At 43.1% G+C, this 27518-nt stretch overlaps 1 protein-coding gene across 4 annotated transcripts in view; it reads left to right on the top strand.

The window, feature by feature from the left end:
• LOC129827593 (cGMP-dependent protein kinase 1-like) overlaps positions 1–27518 on the top strand; it is a 190160-nt gene that overhangs the window by 68248 nt on the left and 94394 nt on the right. The gene's annotated exons all lie outside the window — the stretch shown is intronic.

The following is a 27518-nucleotide window of genomic DNA, read 5'->3' as shown; positions in this document are numbered from 1 at the left end:
ATCGGATTTGGCTATTTCATGCACAGCATCCATTTAAATTGTTTTCATATATCCCAATATAGTTTTCAGGGAAGGCTTAGAGCATAGCAAATACACCCACTCAAACACTCCCACATATCAATTTAGGTCTGTGTAACCACACAACCCACCCACATGCACGGACTCACACAATCATCACCCAGATTATTATTCTAGAATTATTATTTCAATGTTTTCATACATTGTTCGTGCTTTCGAAAGTAAGTATGATTTCATTGTGTTAATAGGTTAATGAGTCAGGCTACATCCCCAAAAAGTAGGGTTCCTCAAGGGTTCTATGTGGAACCATACTGACCCAAAGAAACCCTTTAAGCCCTTCAATGGCTTTTTACAGTTAAAAAAAGTGTTGTTTCCTCGTTGAGTGGCAATTAAAATGTAGGGGCGGCGGGGTGTTTGAATATTTAGGCGCGGGGTTTGCGCACATTTTTTTTGTGCAACCGTGAGTGAGAGTGTCATTGAAGTTGATCTAATCTGTTGTGTTATGCCATTAAAAGTTATATATGACTGTGTCCTGTGACGGTGTTTTGTGAAAGAATCATGTATGGCCTTGGAAAAGCTAAATAAAAGGACCTTGTGTCAATTGTTGTCTAAGTCATTAGTTCTCAATTCCCCCCCAGGGACCTCCAACAGTTCCAGAGTTAGCACACCTGATTCAACTTGTTAGTAGTGATGGGGAAACAAAGTTTCCTGAAGCATTGAGGCATTCCAGCCAATTGTGTTGAAAATAGCTTCATTAATGGAGGCTTTGATCAACACAGTGTACACTATTGGCACCTGCTGGTCAAAATAATTTAGAACAGCCAAATTATTATAGATGACGTCCCACACGCTGTGGCACGTGCGCAGAGTAGCCTTTTTGTCTTCTACCTAACCAATCAGGTGGTTGTTCGACAAAACAAAGCTTTGGACGTCATTGATCACGTGCCTCCCGATAAAGTGATACAGGCATCGGCACACTGCTTCGAAGTAAACTGCTTAGCGATTTCGACACATGCCCTGGAGCTCCGGTATCAAAGGTAACATAACTACTTATTAGTAAACACAATAATAAAACCTATGAAATTATAACAATATGAATAACAAAAAACTACGTTTTGTAGGTTTGAATTCTAAGCAAACATTGTTGGAAGTACAATAGACCAACATAGTTACTGTAGTAGGTCAAAGCTGTGTGCTGGAAAACCTTGGTAGAATGTGGGTAGTGTACACATTGTGGTGCTGAGGGGTGAATTTTCTTTATTTTTCAGCTTCAGACTAAGGCCTACTTCTCACTTAGTTTTTTGTTTTTAATTTACATCGTTTTTACACCGGAAGGTGATTATACAACATTGTAAACTGGGTGGTTCGAGCCCTGAATGCTGATTGGCTGACAGCCGTGGTGTATCAGAGCGTATACCACTGGTATGACAAAACATTTATTTTAACAGCTCTAATTGTGTTGGTAACCAGTTTATAATAGCAATAAGGCACCACGTGGGGTTTGTGGTATATGGCCAATATACCATGGCTAAGGGCTGTATCTAGGCACTCTGCGTTGCGTCGGGAAAAAGAACAGCACTTAGTTTTGGTATATTGGCCATATACCACACTCCCTCTGGCCTTATTGCTTAATTATAATACAGTGAAACAAAGCAATAAAAAGTACAATAACGACAAATGAAAAAATAAATAATATAGTTATTAGTATTTATTTAATATTAACAGCTGATTTTCTAGAGGGAAGCAAAAAAACAGAAACCCATTTAAGTCAATATGGACAACTGGACAAACCTGTAATTACCTGTAAATAATTCAGGGATGGCCACAATTGCTAATTGAGAGCTACAGGGTTATGCAGGCTTTCTTGTTCAAGTCCAGTTCAACTGCACCTGATTCTACTATTCAAGGTCTTGATGAACAGCTGAGGTCTTGATGAACAGCTGAGGTCTTGATGAACAGCTGAGGTCTTGATGAACAGATGAGGTCTTGATGAACAGCTGAGGTCTTGATGAACAGCTGAGGTCTTGATGAACAGCTGAGGTCTTGATGAACAGCTGAGGTCTTGGTGAACAGCTGAGTAGTAGAATCAGGTGTGGTAGCACTGGGCTTGAATGAAAAACCCTGCATAACCCTGTAGCTCGACCATAGCAGTTTTGTTAACAAACAATGTGACGAATTAGAAACTGCTGAGAAAGACCTGTAACATACAAAGTCATTATACAAGTACAAAACACTTTTAAGAATACATATTTACAAATCTGACATTGGATAGGTGCCCTAAATCCTTAAGCTATACATTTTCTTAGTAATGCTGTACACAGCTGTCCAGCTAAAGACCACACATTAATTCCTACATTGATAAATGACAGTGCCTTAAAGTATTCACACCCCATGTTGTTGTGTTACAGAGTGGGATTAAAATGGATTTCATTGTAATTTTTCTTTGTCAATGATCTACACAAAGTACTCTGTAATTTCAAAATGGAAGAAAAATTCAAACATTTGTCAAAATGTATGAAAAATTAAACACTAACATTACATAAGAATTCAATTACATAAGTATTCAACTCCCTGAGCCAATACATGTTATCATCACCTTTGGTAGCGATTACAGCTGTGAGTTTTTTTCTGGGTAAGTCTCTAAGAGCTTTCCACACCTGGATTGTGCAACATATTCCCATTATTCTTTTCAGAATTCTTCAAGCTCTGTCAAATTGGTTGTTGATGATTGCTAGACCACCATTTTCGAGTCTTGCCATAGATTTTCAAGCAGATTTAAGTCAAAACTGTAACTTGGCCACTCAGGAACATTCACTGTACTGCTGAAAGGACAATTCATCTCACAGTGTCTGGTGGAAGGCAGACTGAACCAGGTTTTCCTATCGGATTTGGCTGTGTTTAGCTACGTTATGTTTATTTTTTCCTGAAAAACTCCCCAGCAAGCATACCCATAACATGATGCAGTCACCACTAAGCTTGAAAATATAGAGAGTGGTACTATGTAATGTATTGGATTTGCCCCAAACATAACACATTGTATTCAGGACAAAAAGTTAATTGCTTTCCCACATTTTTTGCAGTGTTACTTTAGTGCCTTGTTACAGACAGTATGCATGTTTTTGAATACTTTTATTCTGTATAGGCTTCCTTCTTTTCACTCTGTTGTTTAGGTTAGAATTGTGGAGTAACTACAAAGTTGTTTATCCATCCTCAGTTTTCTCCTACCATAGCCATTAAACTCTGTAACTGTTTAAAAAGTCACCATTGGCATCTTGGTGAAATCTGAGCGGTTTCCTTCCTCTCCGGCAACTGAGTTAGGAAGGACGCCTGTATCTTTGTAGTGACTGGGTGTATTGATACACCACCCAAAGCAATTAATAACTTCATCATGCTCAATGGGATATTCAATGTCTTTTACCCATCTACCAATAGGTGCCCTTTGAGGCATTAGTAAACTTCCCTGGCCTTTGTGGTTGAAATTCACTGCTCAACTGAGGGACTTTACCGATAATTGTACGGGTTGGGTAGAGATGAGGTAGTCATTTAAAAATTATGGTAAACACTATTGCACACACGGAGTCCATGCATCTTGTGACTTTGTCACGATCGTCTGTAGAATAAACGGACCATCTAGTGTGCTCTGAGTTCCACATCTTTTATTTTGTGAAACTTAAAAAAAGGGGGGAAAAGAAACCAACAACGACTGTGCAGTACTGAGGTGCCACATGCACTGACTCAAAACAAGATCCCACAAAAACCCAGGGGGGAAATGGCTGCCTATATATGATCCCCAATGAGAGACAACGATAAACAGCTGCCTCTGATTGGGAACCATACCAGGCCAACATAAACATAAAACAACCTAGATAACCCATCCTAGTCACACCCTGACCCAACCAACATAGAGAATAAAAGGCTCTCTATGGTCAGGGCGTGACTCCTGAACTTAAGACTTGCCGTAACAAAGGGTTTGAAAACTTATTGACTGAAGACATTTCAGCTTTTAATATTTTATTAATTAGTAAAATTGTCTAAATATGTCAATCGACAAAAAAATCTGAATTTGTAACGGCATTCCTCCTCCTCTTCATCTTCGGAAGAGGAGGAGTATTGAGGGAACCAAGGCGCAGCGAAGTGAAATGACATATTTATTTAACGAAAAACACGAACTTGATTAAACTAACAAAAAACAACAAACGGTGTAGACAGACCTAGACGACGAACTTACATAAAACAAGAAGAACGCACGAATAGGAAACATAAGCTACACAAACCGAACAAACCGTAAACAGTCCCGTATGGTGCAAACAATTACACAGACACGGAAGACAATCACCCACAACGAACACTGTGACAACGCCTACCTAAATATGACTCTTAATTAGAGGAACGCCAAACACCTGCCTCTAATTAAGAGCCATACCAGGCAACCCAAAACCAACACAGAAACAGAAAACATAGAATGCCCACCCAACCTCACGTCCTGACCAACTAACACACATAACAAACTAACATAAATAGGTCAGGAACGTGACATAACCCCCCCCATAAGGTGCGAACTCCGGGCGCACCAGTACAAAGTCTAGGGGAGGGTCTGGGTGGGCATCTGACCACGGTGGTGGCTCAGGCTCCGGGCGAGGTCCCCACCCCACCATAGTCAATCCCAACCTCCATCTACCCCTAAAAATGTCCACCCATATCTTACCCCCACAAAATCCTCTTTGTAACATCCATGACAGGGACAGCACCGGGACAGAGGGATAAATCAAGACAGAGGGATAGATAAGAATAAAGAGGTAGATCAAGATAGAGAGGGAGATCATAATAGAGGGGCAACTCCGGACTGAAAGGCAGCTCCGGACAGAGAGACAGCTCTGGACTGAGGGGCAGTTCTGGGTATATAGCCATTTCTGGCTGAAGGGCAGCTCCTGGCTGACTGACGAATCTGGACGCTCATGGCAGGCTGACGGCTCTCGACGCTCATGGCTGGCTGACGGCTCTCGACGCTCATGGCAGGCTGACGGCTCTCGACGCTCATGGCAGGCTGACGGCTCTCGACGCTCATGGCAGGCTGACGGCTCTCGACGCTCATGGCAGGCTGACGGCTCTCGACGCTCATGGCAGGCTGACGGCTCTCGACGCTCATGGCAGGCTGAAGGCTCTGGACGCTCATGGCTCTCTGACGGCTCTGGCTGCTCATGGCTCGCTGGCGGCTCTGGCAGATCCTGTCTGGTTGGCGGCTCTGGCAGATCCTGTCTGGTTGGCGGCTCTGGCAGATCCTGTCTGGTTGGCGGCTCTGGCAGATCCTGTCTGGTTGGCGGCTCTGGCAGATCCTGTCTGGTTGGCGGCTCTGGCAGATCCTGTCTGGTTGGCGGCTCTGGCAGATCCTGTCTGGTTGGCGGCTCTGGCAGATCCTGTCTGGTTGGCGGCTCTGGCAGATCCTGTCTGACGGACGGCTCTAGCGGCTCCTGTCTGGCGGGCGGCTCTAGCGGCTCATGGCAGACGGGCGGCTTTGCAGGCTCATGGCAGACGGGCAGCTTTGCAGGCTCCTTGCAGACGGATGGCTCAGACGGCGCTGGGGAGACGGATGGCTCAGATGGCGCTGGGGAGACGGATGGCTCAGATGGCGCTGGGGAGACGGATGGCTCAGATGGCGCTGGGGAGACGGATGGCTCTGGCCGGATAAGGCGCACTGTAGACCTGGTGCGTGGTGCCGGAACTGGAGGCACCGGGCTAAGGACACGCACCTTCATACTAGTGCGGGGAGCAGGGACAGGGCACACTGTACTCTCAAAGCCCACTCTATACCTGGTGCGTGGTACCGGCACTGGTGACACCGGGCTGAGGACAAGCACATCAGGATTAGTAGGGGGAGAAGAAACAGTGTGTACAGGGCTCTGGAGACGCACAGGAGGCTTAGTGCGTGGTGCCGGAACTGGAGGCACCGAACTGGATACACGCACTACAGGGAGAGTGCGTGGAGGAGGAACAGGGCTCAGGAGACGCACTGGTAGCCTAGTGCGTAGTGTAGGCACTGTAGGTACTAGGCTTGGGCGGGGAGGTGGCGCCGGAAATACCGGACCCTGGAGGCGTACTGGCACTCTTGAGCATTGAGCCTGCCCAACCTTACCTGGTTGAATGCTCCCGGTCGCCCGACCAGTGCGGGGAGGTGGAATAACCCGCACCGGCCTATGTAGGCGAACCGGGGAAACCATGCGTAAGGCAGGTGCCATGTATGCCGGCCCGAGGAGACGCACTGGAGACCAGACGCGTTGAGCCGGCCTCATGACACCTGGCTCAATGCCCAATCTAGCCCTACCAGTGCGGGGAGGTGGAATAACCCGCACTGGGCTATGCACTCATACAGGAGACACCGTGCGCTCTACTGCGTAACACGGCGCCTGCCCGTACTCCCGCTCTCCACGGTAAGCCTGGGAAGTGGGCGCAGGTCTCCTACCTGCCCTTGGCCCACTACCTCTTAGCCCCCCCCCCAAGAAATTTTTGGGTGTTACTCACGGGCTTTTTGGGCTTCCGTGCAAGACGCGTTCCCTCATAACTCCGGTTCCTCTCTCCGGTAGCCTCTGCTCTCCTCAGTGCCTCCAGCTGTTCCCATGGGAGGCGATCCCTACCAGCCAGGATCTCCTCCCATGTGTAGCAACCTTTTCCGTCCAATATATCGTCCCAAGTCCATTCCTCCTTCTTTTCCTGTCCCTTACTCCGTTTACTCCGCTGCTTGGTTCTGGAGATTTGGTGGGTGATTCTGTAACGGCATTCCTCCTCCTCTTCATCTTCGGAAGAGGAGGAGTATTGAGGGAACCAAGGCGCAGCGAAGTGAAATGACATATTTATTTAACGAAAAACACGAACTTGATTAAACTAACAAAAAACAACAAACGGTGTAGACAGACCTAGACGACGAACTTACATAAAACAAGAAGAACACACAAATAGGAAACATAAGCTACACAAACCGAACAAACCGTAAACAGTCCAGTATGGTGCAAACAATTACACAGACACGGAAGACAATCACCCACAACGAACACTGTGACAACGCCTACCTAAATATGACTCTTAATTAGAGGAACGCCAAACACCTGCCTCTAATTAAGAGCCATACCAGGCAACCCAAAACCAACACAGAAACAGAAAACATAGAATGCCCACCCAACCTCACGTCCTGACCAACTAACACACATAACAAACTAACATAAATAGGTCAGGAACGTGACAGAATTAAATCCCCTTTAAATTCAGGATGTAACACAGCAAAATGTGGAAAAAAGTCAAGGGCTGTGAATACTTTCTGAAGGTCCTGTAAATATGAAAGCAGATGGGAGCAGAGTTTGAGAGCTAGGCCCAAAGCTAAGTTAATCGTTATAACCTTCATAGTAGCATCTTTAAATCTCAGAGCTGTTTCCCAACACCATAGTTATTAAAGTTGCACTTGAAAATTGTTTTAATCTAACGGCTGCCTCAGACCTCTCGTAGAACAGCTTTGGTAGATGCTTTTCTGGCCTCCTGCGTCATTTTATTCACAGAATATCTCTGCTAAACATAGAATCACATGGTTTATCCAGCTCTCTCTGACCACAATAACTTCAGAACAAGGTTGACTACAAATCCAACGTTTTCAATGTCTTTGCAATTGATACAAAAAAAGCAATGTATAAAAAGATGCTTCAAATGAAAACCGAGATGACTGCGTTAAAATACACTGAGTGTACGAAACATGTACACTTTTGACTCAATGTTGACACCCATGCTTCCCACAGCTATGTCAAGTTGGTTGGACAGCCAATGGGGGTGGATCATTCTTGTTACACATGGGAAACTGTTGAGTGTGAAAAACCCAGCAGCGTTGCAGTTCTTGACACAATCAAACCGGTGCGCTTGGCACCTACTACCATACCCTGTTCAAAGGCACTTAAATCTTTTGTCTTGCCCATTCACCCTCTGAATGGCGCATACACAATCCATGTCTCAATTGTCTCCAGGCTTAAAAATCCTTCTTAAATCTGTCTCCTTCCCTTCATCTACACTGATTGAAGTGGATTTAACAAGTGACATCAATAAGGGATCATAGCTTTCACTTGCATTCACCTGGTCAGTCTATGTTATGGAAAGAGCATGTGTAGAAACAGTAAGCCATAGGCCTATCTCAATCCAATTGAAATACATTTCATGTCCAATCAATTGAGCTCTGTTTTAGTCCTTGTAGGCTACTGTCTGTCATTTGTCTCAACATATTTCATGATGTGTAGCCTAACGTGCGCAGTGATGTGCCAAATTTGGGATTTAGTGCATTTTTATTGGGTGCCATTAGAATAAGCCACCTCAATATTTGCAGCCATAGGTATTAATATCTCTCCAGGAGCTGATCCGTCATCAGTATTGTGAAATCATTCTAATGTTAAGGAAATATTTGAATGGAGAAAGATGGTCCGAGAGCAACGTTTCCTTTCTTTCGATCCTATCAGTGTCGACACTTGCTCCAACAACGCACTTGGCAACCGTTCTCTCTGCTTGGTGTTTTTGGGGAACTCGTGTTACATCTTCAGCCGTTGTAGGAAAGATGCAATGTTAAAACACTCATAAGGCTAAAAATCCATTGCTATCGGGAAACCGGGCCCTGTTCTCTCCTCCATAGTAGCAAGAAGCGTACACTGGTACTAGTACATGTCACACTCCCTGTCCCTTGCCACTCAACGACGCCCAACGTACCCAAAGGCTCTTTTAAGAGACACCTAATACATTTACATAAGCACACACTATGTTCACGTCTGTGTGTGTGTGTGTCGGAAAAGCCAGGGGAGTGTCAAAAACTATACGCGAAAGAGAATGGTCAAAATAGGATGTAGGATCTTCATATCCCACGGCGGTGACCACGCTAACTGTTATGCTATGAACCCTGTAATAGATACATCAACTTGACACCGTTGAAATGGACAGTCTGGTGATGACAGCAAGCGTTCCTTCCAAAAATGTTTTCGTTGTTCATTCACTCAGTACTGATTGAACGTTTATTTCTCTTGCTTGGTAAAAACAAAATGTCTAAAACAGTTGTGTTGAAAACAGTTTCATTTTATCACATACCTTACCAAGTTAGCAAGCATGACGTTTTCTTTTGACTGCGCACAGGTTACACAAGCAAGCAATGATCATTATGATGTTATTGGATGCTTTGAGGGAAACTTCAGGTGTTCGGTAACACAGTGAAAAGTAACTTGACACCGCGTTGATCAGTCAGCGTAAATTTGGAGTATAATGACAATAAGACATTTTAATTGACAGAGGGAGCGTACCAGCCCTTGATCATGACTCTCAGTTCCATTTACATTTCACATAAGAATCATTGGACAAAGGCGTCTTCTGTAGGGGGGAGTTTCTTTAAGAGCTCTGACACTCGGTTTTAGAAGCATAAGGACCTTGTCTTTCATATCAGCAATAGATTATTTTCAAAGAACAAAACGGTTAAATTGATAGACATCTTTAAAGAGTTAGGATTAGTGTTCCCGCACGGCCATACCTCCATGTCACAGCGTTCATTTACAGAAGACAGACGAACGACAGAGGGACCACCTGTGCTAATTAGCTATCTAACATGCTCCGAACACCTGTGTGTAACGGAGGCCGCCAGAAACGTGTTGTCACTGAAAAATACTGTGATAAAGCCAGTTAAAACAGTATACAATAAGTGTATATTTTGCATTTGTGAAATAATTTTGATGTGACATGAAATTACGAGGCTTTATGTTTCTCGAACCATATTGCAGTTGAGAATCAATTTGCGTTTAGATGGAGTATTTGGCTGTTTTGGCTGCCAGAGCTAGTGTATCTCTAAAAATAACAAGATCATTGGATCTTAAGGAGTAATGGTAGCAAAGACAGATGTGAAGATGGGCTTAAACTGCTTCTCCAATAGAAATCCCAGATCACACTTGTCGGCAATGTCATGGTGACGTTAGCTAGCTATGATCATGTGTCGAGACATCATCGAGTCTAAGGGTCAGCTTACGCCGAACTACGCATGTACAGGCCGTCAAATCAAAGGCCCTCCTTTGCTATAAAGTTGTTTTTGACAAAAAATGAAGACGTGTCAGTTTGTCACTTTCATGAGGTTGGAGTAATAACATGTTCAACGGCTTAAGACATTGGCTCAAATCTACGTTGTGCTCTTAGATTTCCATAAAATGAACAACTAAGGAAGGATTTAGTCACTTCTCTCATTGACTACTTTAACCCTGGCCTGGTCTGTTTGTTCTATTTCGCAAGCATTCCCAGAGGTCTCGCGATGTTGTGCTTCTGGGTTTAATAACTTTCTGAAGGTAGGCTCCTTAAAAGTACATCTTTGGCTAGGAGCATACTGAATCAATGCATAAGGGATAGAATTTGCTCTGGATTTTTGAACAGTGACACGTCTGTTCTGGTGTGTGCATGTATTATAAATTAGCAGCATAGTCGTTTTCCCAAGCTCCCAAAGTTTGGTGTTTCTGACATGGCTAAAATAGCAGCCAAGGACGTTCGCTAGCTTATTTGTTTGTGCTCTACTTACACGCCAGTGTCCGTTCAACAGTTTACACAGATGACTGTCTTCAGCCATGTGAAAAATCATCCATAAAGGTTCAATAAAGAACCATAAAAAAGGATTCTATATAGCCCCCAAAAGGGTTGTAACCATAGCGGAACCCTTTTTTTTGGTGCTATATAGAACCTTTTTTTAATGGTTCTTTATCGAACCTTAGGAAAGGGTTCTTTATATTTGTAGAACCTTCAAAAAAAGGTTCCAGATAGCACCAAAACGTGTTCCATTCACTAACAGAAGCATGCCTGACTAAACCCTGAAAACAAATGGTTCTAATATTCCATAGGTTGTATTATTATGTTTAGTAACACATTGAATCAGGTGTGCTAGCTCTAGAACAGCTGGGGGTCCCTGAGGAGACAACGGACAACATTACCAAATCAAAATCAAGTCTCAATTGGGACAAGAGCTTACATGAGTGAGTTGTACACAATATACTGATGCTGGCCATAGTCAAATTTGACATTTAATGGCATAACACAATCAATTAGATGAACTGGAATGACACTCTCACTCACGGTTGCACAAAAGAGCTGTGAGCAAACCCAGTCCCAAAATATTCGAATTAGCCGCCGTCCCTACATTTTAATTATCAGTCAAAGAGAAAACAACCATTTTTTGAACTGCAAAGAACCATTGGAGAGCTAAATGGGTTATTTGGATCAGTATGGTTCTATATAGAACCATCACCCTTCCTAAAGAACCCTTGAAGAACTCTACTTTTTTGTGTGTACAGGTACACCTGTAATGAGCATTCGCTCTGCGCTAGTGGCTGTCTCTGCAGAGAGTTACACAAACACCATTACTGTGTTTTTCTAAGATACATTAAAATATGAATTAAACAATTAATTACTGTCAAAGGTAGATAGCTGCATTAACATTTAGTTTTTTGACTGTGTTTTTCGATGAATCAACTCAAGGATGAATGCACACTGTCGGCACTGGCTTTGGCTTAGTTTCCTGCTTTTTCATTCAGTGGTTATGGTAATAGAAGTAGTGCTTCAAAATGATTGAAGCAATGTAATGGGGAGTCATAAGAATTTTGATGTCTATAGTATGTTCTTTCTTGGATAAATCTATAGCTGCAGTCTGTGAGCTGAAAAGGATTTAGAATGATAGATCAGTCCTTCACGGTAACAGACAGTTGTCATCGATGTCTTGGGAAATATGCCACAAATCCTATACAGCTTCAAAGAAGAATACAAAGTTGGATTGTATGTGACTGAAAAGAGCTGCTCTTGGAGTAATGGCTTTCTGTTCTTTCAAGGCTGGACTGGCCAGAGCCTGGAACAGGTTGCCTTGAAGGTCAAGAAAGAAGAATCTCTCTACTCTCCTCTAATGTATCAGCCAGCTGTTACTATACATTTATTTTGTCTTTCATGGGATTTTTGTCATGTGCCTCTTAAGTGCACACGGTAATGTATTTCACAGTATCAGGACACTTATGGGTATTGGCGGCCAGTTCACAAGGCAGCAGATTTGAAGTTTTTCACCAGGCGACAAGTCCGGGACATGGCAGCAGATTTTAGGTTTTTCACCATGCGACAAGTTAGGGACATGGTAGCAGATTTTAGGTTTTTCACCAGCGACAAGTCAGGGACATGGCAGCAGACTTTAGGATTTTCACCAGCGACAAGTCAGGGACATGGCAGCAGATTTTAGGATTTTCACCAGGCGACAAGTCAGGGACATGGCAGCAGATTTTAGGATTTTCACCAGGCGACAAGTCAGGGACATGGCAGCAGATTTGAGGTTTTTCACCAGCGACAAGTCAGGGACATGGCAGCAGATTTTAGGATTTTCACCAGGCGACAAGTCAGGGACATGGCAGCAGATTTTAGGATTTTCACCAGGCGACAAGTCAGGGACATGGCAGCAGATTTTAGGATTTTCACCAGGCGACAAGTCAGGGACATGGCAGCAGATTTGATGTTTTTCGTCAGTCCATTATCTTCTGCTGTGTAATTGAATTCACAGGAGCTGGTGAGGGGAGGTTGGCTCATAGTAATGCCTGGAATAGAGTGAATGGAATGACAAACACATGGAAACCATTCTATTAGTTTGATATATGTTTGATACAATTCCTCTCTCTCTCTCTCTCTCTCTCTCTGTGTGTGTCTGCTATTTATTTTCACACAAACTCATTAACAATATTAAGAGGGGCTGTCTGTTTTTTGGAGGGTGTTGTATTTGTCATTTTTTACCCTTATTTACCAGGTGAGTTGACTGAGTACACATTCACATTTGACAGCAACAACTTGGGGAATAGTTACAGGAGAGAGTATTGGGGATGAATGAGCCAATTGGAAACTGGAGATGATTAGGTGGCCTTGAGGGCCAGATTGGGAATTTAGCCAGGACACTGGGGTTAACACACCTACTCTTACGATAAGTGCCATAGGATCTTTAGTGACCACAGAGAGTCAGGACATCCGTTTAACATCCCATCCAAAATACGGCACTTTACACAGGGCAATGTCCCCAGTTACTGCTCTGGGGAATTCAGATATTTTTTTAGACAAGAGGAAAGAGTGCCTCCTAATGCCCCTGGCATTTTCGTTCAGGTGTTATGTTGGCTGAATAGCTTGTTGCTATAGAGACGTCTCCATCCTGACTATTTTTACTTAGTCCCGGGAGAAAATGCGTTTCACCCACTCGTATGCCACTAATGCCTGCAAAGAGCAGGCACAACCAATCATATTGCTTCATTTGAACTCTCGTAGGGGTCCTGCCTGTAACTGAAGGTAAATGGTTGCTTCAGGGAAATATGGTAAACCAATCATCTGATGCTTCGTATTTTTTGAAGGCGTTGACCTTTCGGCATTGAAAGTTGATGGAGACGTCTCTATCTGCGTTCGTGTTGTTGCCATGGTTTAGATGTACTTCAGTGGATTGTTTTGCTTTGCAGAATGCCTGTGGACATAGTGGGCTTAGTATTGGCTTTCTGCTGTCTTGTGGGACTCTGGCATAAAGTCTACTGTTTTATTGTATCATTGGTAAACAGTCGCCTAGGGCGTGAAACTTGCTCAAGATGTTCCTCGTGCATTACCAAACTTTTGGGGAAAGACTTGGCAACAGCAATGCCAAACGATTCCATGCACGACTCTGATAAGTCGAAAATATGTTATTATATGACAAGATTGGTCTTGAATATAAATGGTATTATGCAAATAATCATGAAACTGATAGTCATGCCACATGTTTTGTCTCTGCTTTGCAAGGTTGCAGTGAAAATGTCATCTTGTTTAATGGGACTGTATTTCTCCTGGTAGATGTTTCTCTGGGATCAGTCACAGTGACAGTGGCTTACTAATGGTCAGCAGGGTGAGCTGTGGTCACTGACCAGTGTTGTGTAACTAAACTGACGTGGAGTAACAGTAAGGATGTTTTTCTGTCATCACCACGCTCCTTTTCAGAGGGATCGGAGTCAATGGACTGATTGAAGTCTCGACTGAACATAAGTAATCATAGTATGCAAGAGTCTGAAATCACTTGTTGGCATGCTGTTTATTTTTCTTTTGATTGTAAAGGGCCATTTGACCGATGAGACACTCACATTGTTGGTTGCATAGCTATTTCAGTCACACAATGATTCCGCATTCCGTCTCCTGTAAAGTAAAACCCCAGCCATCGCATCAAGATAGTTATTGATTTAAAACCTACAAACCATTCACATCAACACCAAGTTCATCTAACTGTATTGTCATTTTTAGCCTGTTTCAAATTCTGTCAAGGAATCAATAATAACTTTCCAATCGTCAAACACATTAAGAGAGAAAACACTAAACAGTTGTATGTGTTTACAGTTTAGCTGAGCTGTTAATAATCTGATTGAACCTGAAGACGCTGATTGGCTGTGTATGTTCCCTAATGAACACAATGAATGGTGACAGGTAAAAGGGACCGGTGTGGCTTGGCTAAATTGAATGAGATTTACAGCACCACTCAGTCACTACGCTCCACAGTGGAGAGACCAACACTCCAACAGCTGGAGTCTGTCAATAAGAGAAGGAGATCCTGTAGCTGATTAAGGTGCGCTGCTTCTGGAGGAGGAGGAGGAAGAAGGGAAATATCAATAGAAGTGATTTGCCGCTTCACCAAATAGGTTGTATTTACAATGGTGTTTGTTCTTCACTGGTTGCCCTTTTCTTGTGGCAACAGGTCACAAATCTTGCTGCTGTGATTGAACACTGTGGTATTTCATCCAGTAGATATGGGAGTTAATCAAAATTTGGTTTGTTTTCAAATTCTTTGTGGGTCTGAGGGAAATATGTGTCTCTAATATGGTCATACGTTTGGCAGGAGGTTAGGAAGTGCAGCTCAGTTTCCACTTCATTTTGTGGACAGTGTGCACATAGCCTGTCTTCTCTTGAGAGCCAGGTCGGTCTTCGGCTGCCTTTCTTAATTGCAAGGCTATGCTCACTAAGTCTGTACATAGTCGAAGATTTCCTTAATTTTGAGTCAGTCACAGTGGTTAGGTATTCTGCCACAGTGCACGCTCTGTTTAGGGCCAAATAGCATTCTAGTTTGCGCTGTTTTTTTGTCAATTCTTTCCAATGTGTCAAGTAATTATATTTTTGTTTTCTCATGATTTGGTTGGGTCTAATTGTGTTGCTGTCCTGGGGCTCTGGGGTCTGTTTGTGTTTGTGAACAGAGCCCCAGGACCAGCTTGCTTAGGGGACTCTTCTCCAGGTTCATCTCTATGTAGGTGATGGCTTTGCTATGGAAGGTTTGGGAATCGTGTCCTTTTAGGTGGTTGTAGAATTTAACGTCTCTTTTCTGGATTTTGATAATTAGCTGGTATCGGCCTAATTCTGCTCTGCATGCATTAGTTGGTGTGTTACATTGTACACTGAGGATATTTTTAGCAGAATTCTGCATGCAGAGTCTCCATTTGGTGTTTGTCCCATTTTGTGAATTCTTGGTTGGTGAGCGGACCCCAGACCTTACAACCATAAAGGGCAATGGGTTATATATCTGATTCAAGTATTTTTTGCCAGATCCTAACGGGTATGTCAAATTTTATGCTAATTTTGATGGCACAGAAGGCCTTTCTCTCCTTGTCTCTCAGCTTGTTCACAGCTTTGTGGAAGTTACCTGTGGTGCTGATGTTTAGGCCGATGTATGTATAGTTTTTTGTGTGATCTAGGGCAACGGTGTCGAGATGGAATTTGTATTTGTGGTCCTGGGAACTGGACCTTTTTTGTAACACCCTTATTTTGGTCTGACTGAAATACTGTCAGCGCCCAGGTCTGTGCAGAAGATCTAGGTGCTGCTGTAGGCCCTCCTTGGTTGGGGACAGAAGCACCAGATCATCAGCAAATAGTAGACATTTGACTTCAGATTCTAGGAGTGTGAGGCCAGGTGCTGCAGACTGTTATAGTGCCCTCTCCAACTCGTTGATATATATGTTGAAGGGGGTGGGGCTTAAGCTGCATCCCTTTCTGACCCCCCGGCCCTGTGGAAAGTAATGTGTGCGTTTTTTGCTAATTGTAACCCCGCACTTGTTGTTTGTGTACATGGATTCTATAATGTTGTATGTTTTTCCCCCAACACCATTTCCATCAATCTTTATAGCAGGCACTCATGCCAAATTGAGTCGAAAGCTTTTTTGAAATTAACAAAGCATTAGAAGACTTTTCCTTTGATTTGGTTTCTTTGTTTGTTTGTTTGTCAATTAGGGTGTGCAGGGTGAACACGTGGTCTGTCGTACGGTAATTTGGTAAAAAGACAATTTGACATTTGCTCAGTACATTGTTTTCGCTGAGGAAATGTTCGATTCTGCTGTTAATGATAGTGCAGAGGATTTTCCCAAGGTTGCTGTTGACATATATCCCAATATAGTTATTGTGGTCAAATTTGTGGATTGGGGTGATCAGTCCTTGGTTCCAAATATTGGGTAATATGCCAGAGCTGAGGATGGAGTTAAAGAGTTTAAGTATAGCCAATTGGAATTTGTGGTCTGTATACTTTATCATTTAATTTTGGATACCATCAACCCCATTGGCCTTTTTGTTTGGAGGGTTTGTATTCTATCTTGTAGTTCATTTAATGTAAATGGAGAATCCAGTGGGTTCTGGTAGTCTTTAATAGTTGATTCTAAGATTTGTATTTAATCATGTATATGTTTTTGCTGTTTGTTCTTTGTTATAGAGCCACAAAGATTGGAGAATTGGTTTATCCATACATCTCCGTTGTGGATAGATAACGCTTCGTGTTGTTGTTTAGAGTTTTCTAATTTTTCCAGAAGACTAGTACTGTACATGTCCCTGAGCCTGGACATTTTTGATCTCCCCCTCTAGGATGGAGAAGCTGTCATCGTTAAAGTATGGGGATTCTATTGGGGGGATATAGGTAGCACACATGAGGAAATGTTTCTCTGTTGAGATCATGTCCTTATTAATTTCTAGCCAGATGTCAAATGTAAAAATGTTTGATTAATTTAATGAAGTGGGTTAGGTTTGCTCTATACCAAATTAGCATTACCCCAGAGTCTCTTCCCTGTTCCACACCTGGTAGATGGGACTACCAGCTCTGTCTGTCTGTCTGTCTGTCTGCCTGTCTGCCTGTCTGCCTGCCTGTCTGCCTGTCTGCCTGTCTGCCTGTCTGCCTGTCTGCCTGTCTGCCTGTCTGCCTGTCTGCCTGTCTGCCTGTCTGCCTGTCTGCCTGTCTGCCTGTCTGCCTGTCTGCCTGTCTGCCTGTCTGTCTGTACTGTACAAGTTTGGACACACCGACTCATTCCATGGTTTTTCTTTATTTTTACTATTATTCTATTATTCCCTCGAGTCATTCGTGTGTCCTAATTATTTAATCACAGTGTGCTTAAAGCATCAGACAAGCTCAGTAGCCAACATATAGTTTATTTTTTTCAAACATAGCGTGTCTTTATATATTTTAGTCAGGAACAGCCCTAATATATATATATATATATACTCCAGGCATTACTATGAGCCCGTCTTACCCAATTAAGGTGCTGACATAAGGTGCTGTCATAAGGCTGTTCTGGGGAAGGGGGTGCAATTCAATATTAGGAAGGTGTTCCTAATGTTTTGTATATTCAGTGTATACTGTATCTCTGTTTCTCGCTCTCTCTCCTCCCTCTCTCTCTCCCTCTCTCTCTCCTTCCCTCCTGTCAAACTAAACACACAAACCAGAGTTCCACATGTCACCTCCTCAACCTGCCGGGCCAGGCCCCTATGAAATCAGACAGTGGGAGAATCTCAATTGCATACTCCTCACGTTCTCTCTTCTCGCCTCTTTTCAAAGCCCAATGGAGGAGAATGTCGGCGGGGAGGGACCTCTGACTTTTTCATCCAATGGGTTTTAAGGAGAGAGGACATGAGGAGTATACACATTAGATCTTCCCAGTGTTATATGGAGGATAAAAGATGGTCTCCTTTACCCTTCCCAAGCCCCATCTCCATTAATCATTTTCCTGGAAGACCTTGACAGACGAATAGCACTTTACCATGACCCTCATTCTAAAGGAAAACATTGGCCTGATACACTCTTGGCTAGTTGGTCTGGATGGAGCTACCAGCTACCCATCTCTCAGTACCTCCATTCAGGAGGAATGTCCTGTCTCCAAGGTTACAGGTACACTGAACAAAACTATAAACGCAACATGTAAAGTGTTGGTCCCATGTTTCACAAGCTGAAAGAAAAGATCTCAGAAATGTTCCATAGGCACAAAAAATATTACTTATCTCAAATTTTGTACACAAATGTGTTTACATCCCTGCTAGTGTGCATTTCTCCTTTGCCAAGATAATCCATCCACCTGATAGGTGTGGGACATCAAGAAGCTGATTAAACAGCATGATCATTACACAGGTGTACCTTATGCTGGGGACAATAAAAGGCCACTAAAATTTGAAGCTCTGTTACACAACACAATTCCACAGTTTTAGGTAGCGTGCAATTGGCATGCTGACTATAGGAATGTCCACCAAACCTGTTGCCGGAGAATTTTAATGTTAATTTCTCTAACTTTAGACAATAAAACAATGTTGTTTTCGAGAATTTGACAGTATGTCGAACTGGCCTCACAACCACAGACCACATGTAACCACGCCATCCCAGGACCTCCACATCTGGCTTCAACCACCCGGACAGCTGATGAAACTGTGGGTTTGCACAACCAAAGAATTTCTGCATAAACTGTCAGAAACAGTCTCAGGGAAGCTCATCTGCATGCTCATTGTCCTCACTGGGGTCTTGACTTGACTGCAGTTCGGGGTCGTAACCGACTTCAGTGGGCAAATGCTCACCTTCGATGGCCACTGGCACTCTGGAGAAGTGTGCTCCTCACAAATAAATCCCGGTTTCAACTGTACCGAGTAGATGGCAGACAGTGTGTATGGCAAGTGGTTTGCTGATGTCAACGTTGTGAACAGACTGTTCCATGGTGGCGGTGGGGTTATGGTATGGGCAGACATAAGCTACAGACAACGAACACAATTGCATTTTATTGATGGCAATTTGAATTCTCAGTGATACCCGACAAGATTCTGAGGCCCATTGTCATGCCATTCATCCACTGCCATCACATCATGTTTCAGCATGATAATGCCCGGACCCATGTCGTAAGGATCTGTAGACAATTCCTGAAAGCTGAAAATGTCCCAGTTTTTGGCCTGCATACTCACCAGACATGTCACCAATTTAGCATAATTGGGATGCTCTGGATCGACGTGTACGACAGCTTGTTCGAGTTCCCGCCAATATCCAGCAATTTTGCACTGCCATTGAAAAGGAGTGGGACAACATTCCCCTGGCCACAGTCAACAGCCTGATCAACTCTATGCGAAGGAGATGTGCCGTGCTGCATGAATCAAATGGTGGTCACACCAGATACGGACTGGTTTTCTGATCCACATCCCTACCTTTTTTTAAAGGTATCTGTGACCAACAGGACTCATATCTGTATTCCCAGTCATGTGGAATCCATAGATTAGGGCCTAATGCATTTATTTCAACTGACTGATTTCCTTATATGAACTAACTCAGTAAAATCTTTGAAATTGTTGCATGTGGCATTTGTATTTTTGTTTAGTGTAGATGAGTTTATATACCACTGCCTGTCCTGGGTTGACAGCAGCTCAGGTCCCTTCTGTCCATGTAATGTTACAAAACGTTATCTTAAAGGCAATTGATCCTAGATCAGCACTCCTACTCTGAAATGATTTATGAATATGGGCCCAGGACCTTTTTTGAAATAATAGTGTCCGGAATGTCTTTTTTTAGTGATGTTGTGAACATGATCTGCCCGCTTCAAAGGGAGTGTCAGGTGGTGTCTACATTTGTCACGGCTCATACAAATAAAGGAATTCAACAGTAAATATATGTACACCTGGAGCTCCATCTTAACGAGTGAAACACACAACGCCATCTGCAAGATTGAGTCATAAGATACAGCCATCTGTTTTTCCTGGACTATTTTATACACACAAACAACATAATGGCCATAGGCTGCCAGGCCCCATTAAACGGAGACGAATGTCTTACTTCCACAAAGTAATAAACTGAAGCCTTATAACTAATAAAACTGCTATATAATCTAAAATTGGAACACTCTGTAACACTTTTTGCTGAAAAGCTCCCTGTCCCCAAAAGTGACATTTCTCATTGAAGAGCTTTGAAAGCTGTTTTGTCTCTTGCTGAGTAATAACCTGCCTGGTCTGCATGAACGAACAAAACAGATTGCACTTAATACTGTTTCCCCCTTACCAATACTCCATCTATTTAACAGACCATTTCCATTTCCCGGACTAAACACATACCGGGCTGTCACATCACACATCAAACCCGCTGTTCCCCCAAACAACACGTGAGTGATGACGTCCTCTGCATTTATGCAGAATACAAAAATGTAACAGTATTTGAAAAAATAACGAACCTAAAGGGGGATGGACTGTGTGTGGAATGTCACCCACTGGAGTTACCTACTGGAGTGTGATGCAAATTGGGCAAATGAAGTGGGATTTGGCATAAGGTTGGTTGGGGAAGGTGGGGTAAATTGAGCTATTTTTTTACATTCAGATTCACACCGTCAAGGGAAAAATAGTAGTCTAACAAAGATATCTACATATATTTCAGGATGTGGTGTAACCCTGGAAATAATTAGAATTCATGTCAACATTACAGTTTTGAAAAAACAGTTTGTCCAAAAAATGTGCTCTATTGACACGAATGACCCTGAGTATGGGGTAAGTTGATCCGAGGGACAGGGTAGGTTAAGCCGCCTACACAATTCTGTACTGAATGAAACATTGCCAATATCTTTTTAAAACCATGCCTATCTTTATTTAACATAGGCCAAGCCCTGTTGTTATGTAATATCCCAGAGATAATGCCTTGCATTACGCCTGGGAAGAAAACACGTCAATTTGCTCAGCTTGCCATTGGCTCAACCATCGACCCCCAAGGCAAACATTTTGACTATATTAGCACACACAGCTACAATGATGTACTTTCAGGCTAGGAAAGTAGGAACTAATATTGAAGTTTACAGATTATATAATCTTAAAATTATATAATTTGGTTTAGATACAAGCATCATGAAACTTCTAACACAATAAGTTAATTTGTATTGTTTTATTTTTTTTTACCACTTTTTCCATGTGGTTTCTTCCTTCACAGACCCCATGAAATGATGACCTCTTCCAAACTATTTTCCAAATTATACATTTTCTGTATGGTTTCCTAGAAACAAGGGTGGCTCAACTTACCCCACTCTCCCCTGATACCCTGTGTAAAACCCAAGACTCCGACAGGACATATAAGAGATATTCCTTGGACAGGAAATGGTCCCAGCATTCCTCAGACACAACCAACCAATGGAAGCTGACTATGCTGTATAGCCCTATTGCTCTATTGGAAATACAATGCTTTTCTGTGGTATGTGTTGTTTTACTGCCTGGGGCAATTTCATTACATACTGATGAAGTCAAACAAATCAAGCTGCCAGTAGTTGGAGACAGGAATGATTGTAAGTGTGGAAATGTCACTCTTTGGATGTATTGTGTTTTTATTGTGCTTCCAGATGTCGTCTTTCCAGTGGATGCTTGTTGCCTCCTTCATTATAATGTAACCTATGTATGTGAAGGAATGTCTATTAATTCAGTGATGAATACAAGCACGTTATACAAATGAACTCATTGGCAGGTACTGTATCACACGGTGGAGAGAGATCTCCGTGATAGTATGACGGCAGGCAGGCATACAGAGAAACAGCAAGTCCCCTCATCCCGCAGGGTGTAACCTACTTCCTGTAATGTTTGTCCAAAATGATTGATAGGGATTCGTTATAGGTAACCCAGAAATATGCGCCATTTCTAAGATCTTTGCCATGCACCAATTTTGGGACGGAATAGCGGCGATTTGTATAAGTCAATGAATATTTCCTTTTGTCGGTGGATATGACAGTTCATTGTGACACCCATATCCCATTACTTATAAATCTGTTATTTCCTTTGCACAGTAGTTTTCAAAAGTGTTGAGGATTACAATAATAAAAACACAGCTGGAAAGGTCATTGTGTGAAATATCATGACCTTACCTTCAGGCCTATTTTTCTCTACTGTGCTGTGCTGTGGCAAAATTGTACCCTATTCCCTATATAGTTCTCTTTTTTTGGACCAGGACCTATATGGCTCTGGTCAAAAGTAGTGCCCTACGTATGTAGGGAATAGGGTGCCATTTGGGACTCTACCCTGGTCAAAAATAATGCACTATGTAGGAATAGGATGGCGTTTGGGACTCTACCCTGGTCAAAAATAATGCACTATGTAGGGAATAGGATGGCGTTTGGGGCTAACTGGAGCCCTGTTTCTAAGGTACAAGTAGAGCCATCATCAGAGGGAGGAACTAAGGACAGTTGTACTGATCTGATTTTGTTATATAAATGTTAATTCTATAAATGTTAATCTTTCTGCATCTAGACATTTACAACCTAGAAACATTATGTTGTGGATGGAAATAAGACGGAGGGAAGAGAAGAAAAAAACGTTTTTATTTTGTCCCACCAGAGAAAACAATATTAGTCACATATGTGCCAAACTATTTCAGAGTTCAGCGGTTTGAAGTGAGTTCACCGTGATGGTGCCAACACAATGAACCTTTATCTGTAGACTGATCGTCTCAGAGGTCACAAACTGAGATATTGTGAATTAGACTGATTGATTAGAATTATGTGTCACTTAGTGGTCGAACACAGGTCAACTGTGTGTTTGTGTGTGCATGGTGTGTGTGTTTGTGTGTGCATGGTGTGTGTGTGCACAGTTTGTTTTTCCCTCTTTAATGTCCCAGTCAAACTTCACTTAACAAAATGACATTCTTAAGATTCAGAGCAACACTTTCCCCCATGTCTGGTAAATATTTTGGAGACATCCCTCCAACCTGTTTCTGACCTCTAGCTGCTTGACTGCATAATGATCATCAAGTCACATTATCTGCCTGATTACTTTGATTCCCCCTTTAAAAACAACTTCATAAAATACTGTTATGATGCAGAATGGAAATGGAGAGTTGCTCCGCAGTAGAGAATTAAGAAAAGATTAATCGATGTCTGAATCATCTGAGAACATTTAGATTGTGCCATAACAATATAATACATAAACGCAACAGACTATGGTTCAGACATAACAATAGGTTAGAGGTCAACACTTCTCTGGTGAATTATATGTCCAACAAACAATACCACATTCACTACTGCTATCGCTGCCACCCACCCAATCGATGGCCCCCCAGCTGGCGACCACCTGAGGTCATGACCTGATGGTCAGGGTAAAGGCTTTTTATTGTCCAGTGAAATATAAACTCATCAAAAAAAGAAACGCCCTCTCACTGTCAACTGCGTTTATTTTCAGCAAACTTAACATGTAAATATTTGTATGAACATAACAAGATTCAACAACTGAGACATGAACTGAACAAGTTCCACAGATGGAATAATGTGTCCCTGAACAAATTGTGTGTGTGTGTGTGTGTGTGTGGGGGGGGGGGGGGGTCAAAATCTAAAAGTAACAGTCAGATGTTACCACCCCACTCTTCCACCAAGGCACCTGCAAGTTCCCGGACATTTCTGGGGGGAATGACCCTAGCCCTCACCCTCCGATCCAACAGGTCCCAGACATGCTCAATGGGATTGCGATCCGGGTTCTTCGCTAGCCATGGCAGAACACTGATATTCCTGTCTGCAGGACATCGCGCACAGAACGAGCAGTATGGCTGGTGGCATTGTCATGCTGGAGGGTCATGTCAGGATGAGCCTGCAGGACGGGTACCACATGAGGGAGGAGGATATCTTCCCTGTAATGCACAGCGTTGAGACAACAAGCTCAGTCTGATGATGCTGTGACACACAGCCCCAGACCATGACGGACCCTCCGCCTCCAAATCAATCCCGCTCCAGAGCGGCCTCGGTGTAACACTCATTCCTTCGACGATAAACGCGAATCCGACCATCACCCCTGGTGAGACAAAACCGCTGTCACGTTCGTCGTATGGAGGAAGAGAGAAGGACCAAGGCGCAGCGTGATACGAATACATTCTTCTATTTATTTAACACGAAACGAAGAACACTTAAACAAACTAATCAAAACAACAAAACGAACGTGAAGCTATATATATAAAGTGCAGACACAAGCAACCAATACATAGACAATAACCCACCAAATCCCTTAAGAATATGGCTGCCTAAATATGGTTCCCAATCAGAGGCAATGATAAACAGCTGCCTCTAATTGAGAACCAATCTAGGCAACCATAGACATAGAAAACCTAGACTAGAAAACACCCCATAAACATACAAAACCCCTAGACAAGACAAAACACATAAATCCCCCATGTCACACCCTGACCTAACCAAAATAATAAAGAAAACAAAGATAACTAAGGCCAGGGCGTGACAACCGCGACTCGTCAGTGATGAGCACTTTTTGCCAGTCCTGTCTGGTCCAGCGACGGAGGGTTTGTGCCCATAGGCGACGTTGTTGCTGGTGATGTCTGTTGAGGACCTGCCTTACAAAAGGCCTACAAGCCCTCAGTCCAGCCTCTCTGTCTTTTGCGGACAGTCTGAGCACTGATGTGCACTGATTGTGCGTTCCTTGTGTAACTCGGCAGTTGTTGTTGCCATCTTGTACCTGCCCCGCAGGTGTGATGTTTGGATGTACCGATCCTGTGCAGGTGTTGTTACACGTGGTCTGCCACTGCAAGGACGATCAGCTGTCCGTTCTCTCCCTGTGGCGCTGTCTTAGGCATCTCACAGTACAGACATTGCAATTTATTGTCCTGGCCACATCTGCAGTCCTCATGCCTCCTTGCAGCATGCCTAGAGCACGTTCCTGCAGATGAGCAGGGACCCTGGACATATTTCTTTTGGTGTTTTTCAGAGTCCGTAGAAAGGCCTCTTTAGTGTCCTCAGTTTTCATAACTGTGACCTTAATTGCCTACCGTCTGTAAGCTGTTAGTGTCTTAACGACCGTTCCACAGGTGCATGTTCATGAATTGTTTATGGTTCATTGGACAAGCATGGGAAACAGGGTTTAAACCCTTTACAATGAAGATCTGTGAAGCTATTTGTATTTTTCTGAATTATCTTTGAAAGACAGGTTTTTTGCTGAGTTTATCTGTGGTTGAATCACACTTGCCTGGTTTAGCTCACGCAATGGACCTCTTCAGAACATACTGTGCTACTGCCTGCATGGAAGGTTAGAGGTGACATATGGGCTTATGTGTTCTACTCTTCCCCCATTTCGGTTCGCTTACTTTCTCTTCCGGTGTAAGAAGGTTGAATGTTTTCTTAGAAATGCTACTGTTCATGTATCCATCTGGCTAACTGGCTTTAGCATCATACAGTGTACCACATCACTTTGAATGCTTAAAGTTAGTCCATTAGCTAGTACACCCTGAAGGCTCATACATTCGCTGATGATTTCCCTCGCGTCATTGTATCTCCTTGTTAAACTCGTTCACTTATTTTTCCTCTTACTTCGCAACACTAGTCCTTTTTAGCTACATGCCTGTATTTATCCGTTAAAGAGCTCTTTACCAGAATCAAACATTCATGAATAGATCCTCCTATTTTTCTCTCCAGTAACAGGAAACTAAATAATGGTTAAACTAAAAAAAAATAAAAAAAAAAATCTTATTTCAATTAGTTGCCATGGTGACACTGTGGAAGGCTGCACAGCACACTTGGTGTGTTCGGTCTGGATGAAAGGGTTGAGGTAGACAAGCAGGAGATGGAGCTCACGCTGACTTTCAGCACACGCACCTCCGCTGAGGCGGCCCTTTTAGCCACGGGCTTGGGAGTAACGCAGTCACAGCTCCTGCATTACACACAAAGTCACACACACATAAAGCCACACACACACCACCGCTAAGATGGCCCCCTAGCCGCAGGCTAGGGGACTAACAATACCAGCTCCCTGCATTACACACACAGTACACACAGTCAAAGACTCCCTCAGGTTCCTTTTAACCACAGATAAGAACAGGCACCATTCCCAGCTAATAAATAAACAGTGGTTGTTGGCTATTCAGGCTGACTCACCAGGCAACAGGTGCTGTGCCAAGGAAAGGCAAGGATCATTATGCTATGTCTCTTGACACCTTGGATGCTTGTGTCGGTTGAGGGGGAAAGCTGTGACGTGTTTTGCATGGTGATGGTAGGATATACGGATGGATGTGTGAATGCGTGTTATTATCCCCTACCACTCTGGAGAGGAACCCTCTCAAGCGTTCATGTAAAGCCAGGTTATTGTTTGTAATGGTTAAGGGCTTATGTTTTGTCATGATGATGTGGTTTTGGAGTAGTGAGATCAGATAGAAATGTCTCTTTAACATGAAGAGAAGAGGGTTTATAGCTTTCATTTTCCTTTGCTTTTTGAAGGGGTTACCTGGTAACGGAGTGCTTTGATACACTGAATGCTCATCAATTATTATTATTCTTCGGCTTCAGTCCTTCTGACAGAATGGTCTGTACTCTGTATACTCTGAGGAACGTTGTGTTAAGTTTATGTCAGCACCTTTTCTGAGGCAAGATTACTAACTTTTAGGGTAACAAATTGTTCAACATTATGAGATATACAGTGCATTCAGAAAGTATTCAGACCCCTTAACCTTTTCCACATTTTGTTACGTTACAGCCGTATTCTATTCATCAATCTACATACAATACCCCATAGTGACAAAGCGAAAACAGGTTTTGAGATTTTTTTGCAAATTTAGAAAACATGAATAAAATAAATATCACATTTACGTAAGTATTCAGACCCTTTACGCAGTACTTTGTTGAAGCACCTTCGGCAGCAATTACAGCCTCGAGTCTTCTTCGGTATGACGCAAAGGTATTTTCTGGTTTCTCCAAAGATCTTCGTCCAGGCTCTGGCTGGGCCTGTCAAGGACAATCAGAGACTTGTCCCGAATCCACACCTGCGTTGTCTTGGCTGTATGCTTAGGGTCGTTGTCCTGTTGGAAGAGGAAACTTCACAACCAGTTAGGTCCTGAGCGCTCTGGAGCAGGTTTTCATCAAGGTTATATCTGTACTTTGCTCTGGTCATCTTTCCCTCGGTCCTGACTAGTCTCCCAGTCCCTGTTGCTGAGAAACCTCCAAAGCAGGATGCTGCCACCACCATGCTTCACTGTAGGGACTTGTCCTGAAGCCACTCCTGCATTGTCTTGGCTGTGTGCTTAGGGTCATTGTCCTGCTGCAAGGTGAACCTTTGCCACAGCTGCTGAAAAATATCCTCACAGCATGATGCTGCCACCACCATGCTTCACTGTAAGGATGATGGCAGGTTTCCTCCAGACGTGATGCTTGGCAAACACACCAAATAGTTCAATCTTGGTTTCATCAGAAAAGAGAATCTTGTTTCTCATGGTCTGAGAGGCCTTTTGGCAAACCTCAAGT

The sequence above is a fragment of the Salvelinus fontinalis genome, chromosome 1 (genome assembly GCF_029448725.1).
Source record: "Salvelinus fontinalis isolate EN_2023a chromosome 1, ASM2944872v1, whole genome shotgun sequence".
NCBI lineage: Eukaryota > Metazoa > Chordata > Actinopteri > Salmoniformes > Salmonidae > Salvelinus > Salvelinus fontinalis.
This window is presented reverse-complemented; position numbering and strand designations above follow the sequence as displayed.